Source organism: Chelonoidis abingdonii, chromosome 5 (genome assembly GCF_003597395.2).
Source record: "Chelonoidis abingdonii isolate Lonesome George chromosome 5, CheloAbing_2.0, whole genome shotgun sequence".
Lineage (NCBI taxonomy): Eukaryota > Metazoa > Chordata > Testudines > Testudinidae > Chelonoidis > Chelonoidis abingdonii.
Genome location: NC_133773.1, coordinates 64,042,640 through 64,051,331, shown reverse-complemented (window position 1 = coordinate 64,051,331; position 8,692 = coordinate 64,042,640).

Here is an 8,692-nt window from a genome sequence, read left to right as displayed (position 1 = left end):
GGGTTTGGGGTGCGGATGGGTGGGAAGGCTCTAATTGGGGGTGTGAGCTTTGGGGTGGGACCAGAAATTAGGGGTTCAGTGGGTGGGAGGGGACTACTGGCTGGGGAAGGGGGTTGAGGTGCGGGAGGGGATTGGGTAGGGCTGAGGGTGTGAGTTCTGGAGTGGGCTGGGGATGAGGGGTTCAGCATGCGAGAGGGGATTGTGGGTTGAGATAGGGTGCAGGGGGGGGTCGGGCTCTGTCTTGGGGTTCAGGCTCTGGGGTGTGGCCAAGGATGAGGGGTTTGGGGTGAAGGAGGGGATCCAGGTTAGTGGTGGGGCAGAGGGGTTCAGGGTGTGGGAGGGGACTCTGGGCTGGGGGAGGGGTTTGGGATGCCGGGCTGTTGAGGGCTCCATCTAGGGATGGGGATGAGGGGTACAGGAGGGGGCTCCAGGTTTGATGGTGCTCAGGGCTGGGGCACAGGATTGGGACACAGGCTTGCCTCTACAGCTCTCGGTCAGCGGCATAGCGGCGGGACTAAGGCAGGCTTCCTGCCTGTCCTGACTCTACACTGAGACCCAGAAGAGGCCAGCATGTCTGGCTCCTAGGCAGAGGCATGGCAGGCAGCTCTGCGTGCTGCTCTCACCCTCCGGGACTGCCCCTGCAGATCTCATTGGCTGTGGTTCCTGGCCAATGGGAGTGCAGATAAGTTGCTTGGGGCGGCTGCAGTGCATGGAGCCCCGTGCCCCCCTGCCCCCCATCTAGGAGCCAGATTTGCTGGTTGCTTCTGTGGCGCAGCACAGAGCCAGGACAGGTAGGGACTAATCTATCTCTCCACAGCACCGCCGACCAGACTTTTAATGGCCCATACAGCAGCACTGACCAGAGCCGCCAGGGTCCCTTTTTGACCAGAACTGGACACCTGGTTACCCTACTCAGGATCCAGCCTGAGCAAGGACTTCTACACTGCTATTTTTAGCCCTGGAATGTGCATGCCCCTATCCCCCGTCAGTTGACCTGAGGCTCTGAGACTCGCTGCACTGGGTCTTTTTTTGCTATGTAGACATATCTATTAGTCTTGTCTACACTGAGAATAAGTCCCAGTCTCAGCCTTCATTCATGATTCACATTATGGAGGTTTATATTGGGTAAGTGTCCGGGATAAAATTCTGACCACATCTAACTCAATGGCAAAACTTTCATTGACTTCAATAAAGCCAGGATTTAACCCTAGGAGTGCAATTTTGGTTTACCTTGTCTACACTCAGGATTTATATAAGTGTAACTATATTGGTAACTGGCATAAGGCATATTCTCAGAACAGGCAAGGCATTAGTTAAATCAATGTAAGACAACTTATGTTGACCTGTAAGTGTCTGCACTACAATATAAAGTAAATTGCCCACCACATTGACGTAATAACTCCACCTCTGCAAGAGGCATAGTACTTAGGACGATGTATTTAGGGCGACGCAGTGTCGACACTGCATTACGTACACTGCCAGTTGGCTTTCAGCTCCGCATGGGGTTCACAGGTGCTCCCGTTCCACCCTGGTGCTGACAGCCCAATCTGGGGTGCGGAAGGGACAGCTGTGATCCCTGGACCCATCTGACAGCTTGGGCTGTCAGCACAGGGATCCGGGAGAGCCCCAGCTGAGAACCCCATGTGGAGCTGACAGCAGAGGCTGTCAGTCTCACGGCTGCCAGGCTCCAGCTGTCAGTGTCCTACAATGCCTCACTTCAGTCGGTGGAAGCGCTTCTGGTGAGGATGTGTACCACCCACGGAAGGAGCATAGTGTGGCCATGAATCACCACTTTGATTACTGCGGTGGCTGTACGTCGACCTAACTTAGGTCAACTTAATTTTGTATGGTAGACAAGCCCTTAGACTTTCTAACTCATTACAACAAATATTCTTAGGAAAAATTGCTCAGGGCTTGTCTACACTTGGACAGCTGCAGTGGCACAGCTGCAACAGTGCAGCTGCGCCACTGTAGCAGTTAGTGAAGATGCTACCTATGCTGATGGGAGAGCAAAGGTACTCCACCTCCCCGACCAGCAGTAGCTATGCTGAAGGGAGAAACCCTCCTGTCAACATAGCACTGTCTACACTGGGGATTAGTGTAGACAGATAACTATCCATACCCCTGAGTGATGCAGTTATCCTGACATAAGTCCCTAGTGTAGACCAAGCCACAGTTTGCCTCCAGGTGTGTAAAATGTCTCTTCTGAAAGGTTGCTGACAGTACAGTACAAAAAGAAGCAATTTGGCAAATTTTGCATATTATTTTAACATCTTATTTCCATGAGATTGCTGTTCATAAAAGTTAATAGACCTAGTTACTGCTGCTTAACTCCCTATCAGAACTGAAGGTAACATTATCTCACCAAGTGCCTTAAGCAGTTGCTATTTAACACAGCTCATTATTGGCTATGGGTTTAACACCTTCTAACAGAGCATATCTCATCATCTTAGACATAACTTATTGCATTAATTTGTAAATGCACCTTTCTGTGTCATTTGCTATGATAAAGTATAAACTGCATATAATTCTTATCTTTGATCTCCTCACACTCTGGCCATTAACAAATCTTAGCTGTAACTATTTAAAGCTCTGGGTATCTTCTAAACAGCAGCATTTCAAAAGAAAATAGGCTACAAAATATTTATTTTTTGCCCTCTGCTGATGTGGAATTGTGCCTCTTCCCTCTTCTCTCCCCCTGCCCCACACCCACAATAACACTGTTCTGAGGTTCAGGACAAGACAGAAGTGGGTACTTTATATCATCAAGAAGTTGGGGGTTCCCCCTTTGTAATCAGACACAGTGCTTGGCTCATAGCAAGGTATTAGCCGTAAAATTGTAACATCAGCTTTACATCTTCCTAAAATGTAATATTTATCAGGTCTCTTTCCACACTATGAAGCTGGATCCCTGAAGTGAAGAGGACATGGCTTTCCAGAAAGGTAAAAGGATATGGAAAAACACCAATAAGATCAATTAATTGCTGAAACCAACCAAATATAATTTTACACATTTCTTAAAGTAGTTTTTCTGTAAAATACTGTGACATAAAATACACAATAGAATGGTACAGTAAAAAGGTTTTAACGGTGCTTGTTTGGGATTATCTTTGTAATTGATGCATGGCTTTCCTATGTAATATAGTCTATACAAACTCATGTCAGGATGATTTTTTATGTATTTTTATGTATTCCTCTTTATGGGTTTGATTCTGATCTTACTTATACTAGTGAAATTCTTTTAATTTCCATGGAGCAAATCCAGATTTACACTGGAGTAACTCAGAACACAATTAAGTGTTATATCTGTATCTATCTATATCTATAAGGAAAACAGCATGAAAAAAGAAAGCATTGTGAAGCAGAACAACAAATCAGTACTTTGCTTTGTCAGTCAGTCCCCTACCGTCTGTTATTTGTTGTTCTTCCATTCTGCCAGATAAAACTGAGAGTCATCAGAGAAGGGCACAAGCATTACTATTAACACTGTCTCTCTGTCCCCATGAGCAAGATAAACTGACACACCTGTTTCGCACACACAGAGGGCAAACCCAGGAGAAACACAGTTTCCTCCTGATCTGCCACACAGAATTTTTACTGTAAATTAGCCTGGGATACATGTACTTTTCCAATAAAGGTGAGTTTTATAACAGCACCTTCTACAAGTATTTTCAAAAGTCCTTTGCTGCCCTCATGTGTTTAGTAAAATATTTCCTTCATACTGAATCTTGAGATTGTCTGTGCATGAGTTAGTAAAATATCTTTCCTCAGCAGGACAGCTGAGGCATATATTTAGAACAATTTTGTGTAGTCATCAGATAGCACCAAATTGTCTATTTTAGGGAGAAAAATATATATATTAAAATTAAGCAAATAGAGTTCAATCTGTGAGCATCATTTGCAAACAATAGATTCCCAGTTGCACTGGTATAAAGCTAAATGCTCTGCTGACAAAACTTCATTGAAGTCAATAGCATTAGGCTGGAAGAGAATTTGGCCCACAGTATTCATGACATAGTGGAACAACTATAAAAGTTTGCATTAGACTTAATTTCAAAGCTATATTTAAATGTGTACATCTTTGTGCTGTTTCTGAAGTGACTGGAAAAATGAGCTGTCACGTGCAATTATATTATTCAGTGCAAAAATGATGTGAATGCTATTTTAAATCTGAGATTTTAAACCCACTAGTCAGGAAATTCAAAATCAAGATTCTCACAGAAGCCTTATCTCTGACAGTTATAATTACACTACCAAGTAACATTGGGTCATGTGACATAGTAATCAAGAAAGGCTGATTTTATAAATATTGATTAACTTTGTGGAGGTAGTTTAACCAGATGGGGGTGATATTGAAGATATGTATGACTTGTTATATCTTGATGCTGAATAATGTAAATGTTAATCCACTGTTTTCTTGCAAAAATTTCACAATAATTATAAACTGTACAATACTCTTATAGAAATGAAATGACATGGCATGAAAATTTTCAAATGAATACTTTGTATATATATTTGTATGGATTGTAAATCATGTATCAGGTTCCATGGCTAAAATATAAATTGCAATAAAATGAATCCAGTGGGCATTTTTAATGATAAATAAAATCAAACTTATACTTTTTTAAAATCCTCATTATTTCTATATAGTCTTAAATGCTGAAAATGACTTATCAGAAAAAGAAAGGAAGAAGAAAATAACTTTTCTGAAGATTCGTTTGGACATATGCAGCAGTGCTCCTATCTACTCTTCAGTTATTTTAAGAGCACTATGATCTGCTTGAGCAGATATAGCACTATGTCCTCTATTTTTAAAATACTGAGAATTGATAAATACAAGTGATTTTATGGTTTTAAATAAAGTAGCACTGCACTTAAACCAAAAAGTCCAAATGGCTTCTGCACTGTGAGCTTGAATTCAATTCATTCTACTGTGGCACTGGACAGGGGAAAATATACAGAGAGCCAGATTCTCTCCTATGTTGGGAAGAAACCCTCAAAAGAGGCAGGAAAATCCTTGAGTTTTCTGTGCATAGTTTCTTCATGGTTATTTCATTAGAGTCAGGGCTGCCCTAAACTCACACAGAGAGGACAAAATGATTGGTAAGTCCCCTAATGCAGAGGATCGTGTCTGATTAAAATCATGGTTATAGACTTTGGTTGTTAAAGTTCAATATCTCCACTCTCTGCATTCAGGGCAAGAGACATTCCTCCAGCTCCTTCTCCCTCTCTATGGACATTCCTTTCTTGTCATTTCTACTAATGTGTCCTATCTAATGGATTAAAAAATATTGTGATTTATGCAACCTGTAGGACAGCAACAATAAATGCACGAATTGGAACTTGATGATATCGGGCTATCCAGATCATTACACCCTAGAAAACAAAGATTAAGAAGAAAAAAAAGTCTATATTTCTATTTGCTTACTAGCAAGATACAATCAATTGCTCAGGGAACTGCAATAAGTTGAATTTGCTAAAGATGTATCTTTTCAGACCAACTGCCTTGTAATTCTTTGATTAATAATTTCAGTAATCTTATATGTGGTGATCACATTCAGTCTGCTCTTTGGGCCAAGATCAGGAATCACATTATGCTAAATTATCTCTGATCTGGAGAGATGTGGATTCTCGTCAAGCATTTTTTTGTGTGTGTTCCTAACCAGAAAGTAGACAACTAGCTTATGAGCCAGGACATCTTCCATCAAAAAATCTTAGCTGGATTTGAATGTAGACAATTAGCCATCTACTAGGACACATGGAGCAGGCATTTTTTTCTGCCCAGCGCAAAATATCTGCTGGTTGAATTAGAAAAAGATCATTACACTTATACACCTGAAACATCAGACAGGCTTAATGGCACATGAGAACACATCAAATTGTCTAAATGATGTCAGATTCCATTGAGTCCTTGGAACATCTTCCAATAGTATTTCTAGAAGCAGAGACTATGGTTGCAATAACTGATTGTTCATCTGTTTAACCTTTGCATCTCAACATTTGCTATCGCTGATGCTATTCCTGATATCCAGTTCCCATTCTAATCCCCTATTATGTGTTCATCCATGTTCTGTTCTCCATTATACCACTGTAAATTAGTGGTAACTTCACTGAAATCAATTCTGGATTTATATCAGGGAAACAACTATCAGAATCCGAATGGTTCAAACTCTCCAAGCTCTTGCATGTGCCTCAAGATATTCTAGCCAAAGAGAATTACAGTACCAAAACCAGCACTGCTCTAACTTAAGCAGCTGGAATGGTCCCCTGACAGCTGTTCCGCTAAGTCAGAATCACCTGAGTGTGGTAAACCCTAGTCTTACACTTTCCCACTTATGGTCACAACCCTGGCCCACTCCTGAACACTACTTATATGGGGGGTTAGGAAAGAGGTCATAAAGCCAGATATGATCACTTTACAGCGCTGGCAGACTTATCTGCAACAAGAATGTCTGTGGATTCCATTGTGATTACTGGTTTATTCTGAAGTTTACTCTGCATTCCAGGTCTAACATTAGGGTTCTTTTCAACGGTCTCAGCCTTGCTTTTTAATTGCAAATAGTAAGTTAATCTTCTTCACTATTAGCCCAAATATGTCAGAAAAATTGCAAACTACAAAACCAACTTTTGTTTCTCAACTTTCAATATTATTCACTTTACAACCAAAATGTGCTCAGCTTAGTTAGAAAGTTGGTTTTGTCAGGTAACTTTCTTCAACCAAACACAAATATCAGAAAAAGAGGAGAAAAGAAAAGGAAAAAAGAACAGATGCTTCTTTGGCAGTCTAGTGGGAGTTAGCTGGCAACCATTGTCAGCTGCAGGCTAGAACGGTGGCTTTTTTCTCAAATAGCCAGGATCTCTGAACCACCTAATACCTGATTGGAAAGGCTGATTCGGAGGTGTAGTCACACGGCTAGATAAAGTTTCTTTCTCTCTCTGGTAGGAACTCGCAGAGACAATGTCTGAGAATCAGACAAAACTAGCCCTTTGGCTGGCTATGGTACAGTGATAAAACCTGAAAAACATGCTGGCCTGACATTCAGTAGGCTTGATACTTATAATGTGGATCAGAAAATAAAGACAAGTAAAAAAGGACAGACACAAAACACAACCCAACAAAAGTAAAAACATAGATGAAATAAGCCCTTGCCCACTCCTTGGGTTATTCTGGGTTTTATGCTACACATTCCATGGAAAGCATCTAAATTGTTTAATGCAGCTTGTCTAGCATTTCCAATAATCCTTGTAGTCCAAACAATCTTAAATCAGAATAAGGAAACCTTGAACAAACTCAAAATATGCATGCCTTAGTAGCCCTACAACATATCAACAAATGTCCATTTCTCGTAACAAAGTTCAAACAGTGTTCCAGCATGAACTGGAGTCTTCACAGCGTGATTGGGTAAATAATTTTTAAGCTTTTCCTCAAAGTTTAGGAAAATAATGCATAGTTCATCGGTCTTAAATCTGTTACAGTATCTCTATGGAAGGTAGGCTAATTTAGTTGATCCCGCTGTAATGATGAGACTTATCAGATTAATAATAGGAACTAGCAAGCCAAAGGAGATTCACAAGCTAAGAACTACAGAATTAGACCAGCTGGTAGCTGAACTCCCTACAGAATTTAATCTACCAGGCTCCTCGTCTGTCTACCCTACCGAACAGGTAGCTGCACTTCAGTGAGGAGTACAACTACAACACCAACTCCTCTACAGTTCCACAGTCAGCAAATCATCAACCATTAGCTAGCAAATGGCAAGTCAGATCAGTGTTAGCATTGAGGAGAGTAAGAATGTGGCAGTTGAAAGGACATAAATGAGCATACATACTCTGTACTGTTTTCTGCACAGATATATAGCTTTCCACTACCACAATGGTGTACATCACAGTCCACTAACCACAACCTTAACTCTGCCCCCACAGGGATAACATCCCTTTCCAGTACCTCTTACCCCATCCAATACACCAAAGTATTCCTCAATCCTTCCTTCTAATCAGTGGTAATAGAACTATGCCCTGTAACATTGACTGACAGTTTTCATTACTTTCATTATCATTTTTTTCGGATAGTTTATTCAGTTACCCTATTCTCCTTTGTTTCCCCACCTTTTGGGGGCGGAGAGGAGAGGGAAAGGCAGCTATTTTTTGTTGCAACATTTCATCTCAGCATAACTGGAGGTGCTACTATGACAAGTAACTTCTGACTTTTGATGCCCGAACAAAAGCTTGTAAGTAGACACTTTTTATATAGTAGTTCAAAACTGAAATTTACAAGTTTTGCATTGCATTTAGATAGCATTTTTTTTCATTTATGTTTATATTGTCAGCAGAAGCACTGAATGTCACAAATCGTCATCAGCATTAACATTGTAGCTTGATTTTTAAAAGCAGATATTATGACACAAACTTGTCAGCTGTTGAAACTAGGCAACAAGGGGTTAATGCCAAGGGAAGGAAAAATCACTTTTGTAGTATTAATGAGGCCAATACTATCAAGGTCGCCCATTTCAAACAGTTGACAAAAAGGTGTGAGTATCAGTGAAGGGAAATTAGTTGTTGTATTGACCCATCCACTCTCAGTCTTTATTCAGGCCTAATTTGATGGTGTCCAGTTTGTAAATTAATTCCAGTTCTGTAATTTCTCATTGGAGTCTGTTTTTGAAGAATTTTTTGGTTGAAGAATTGCCACTTT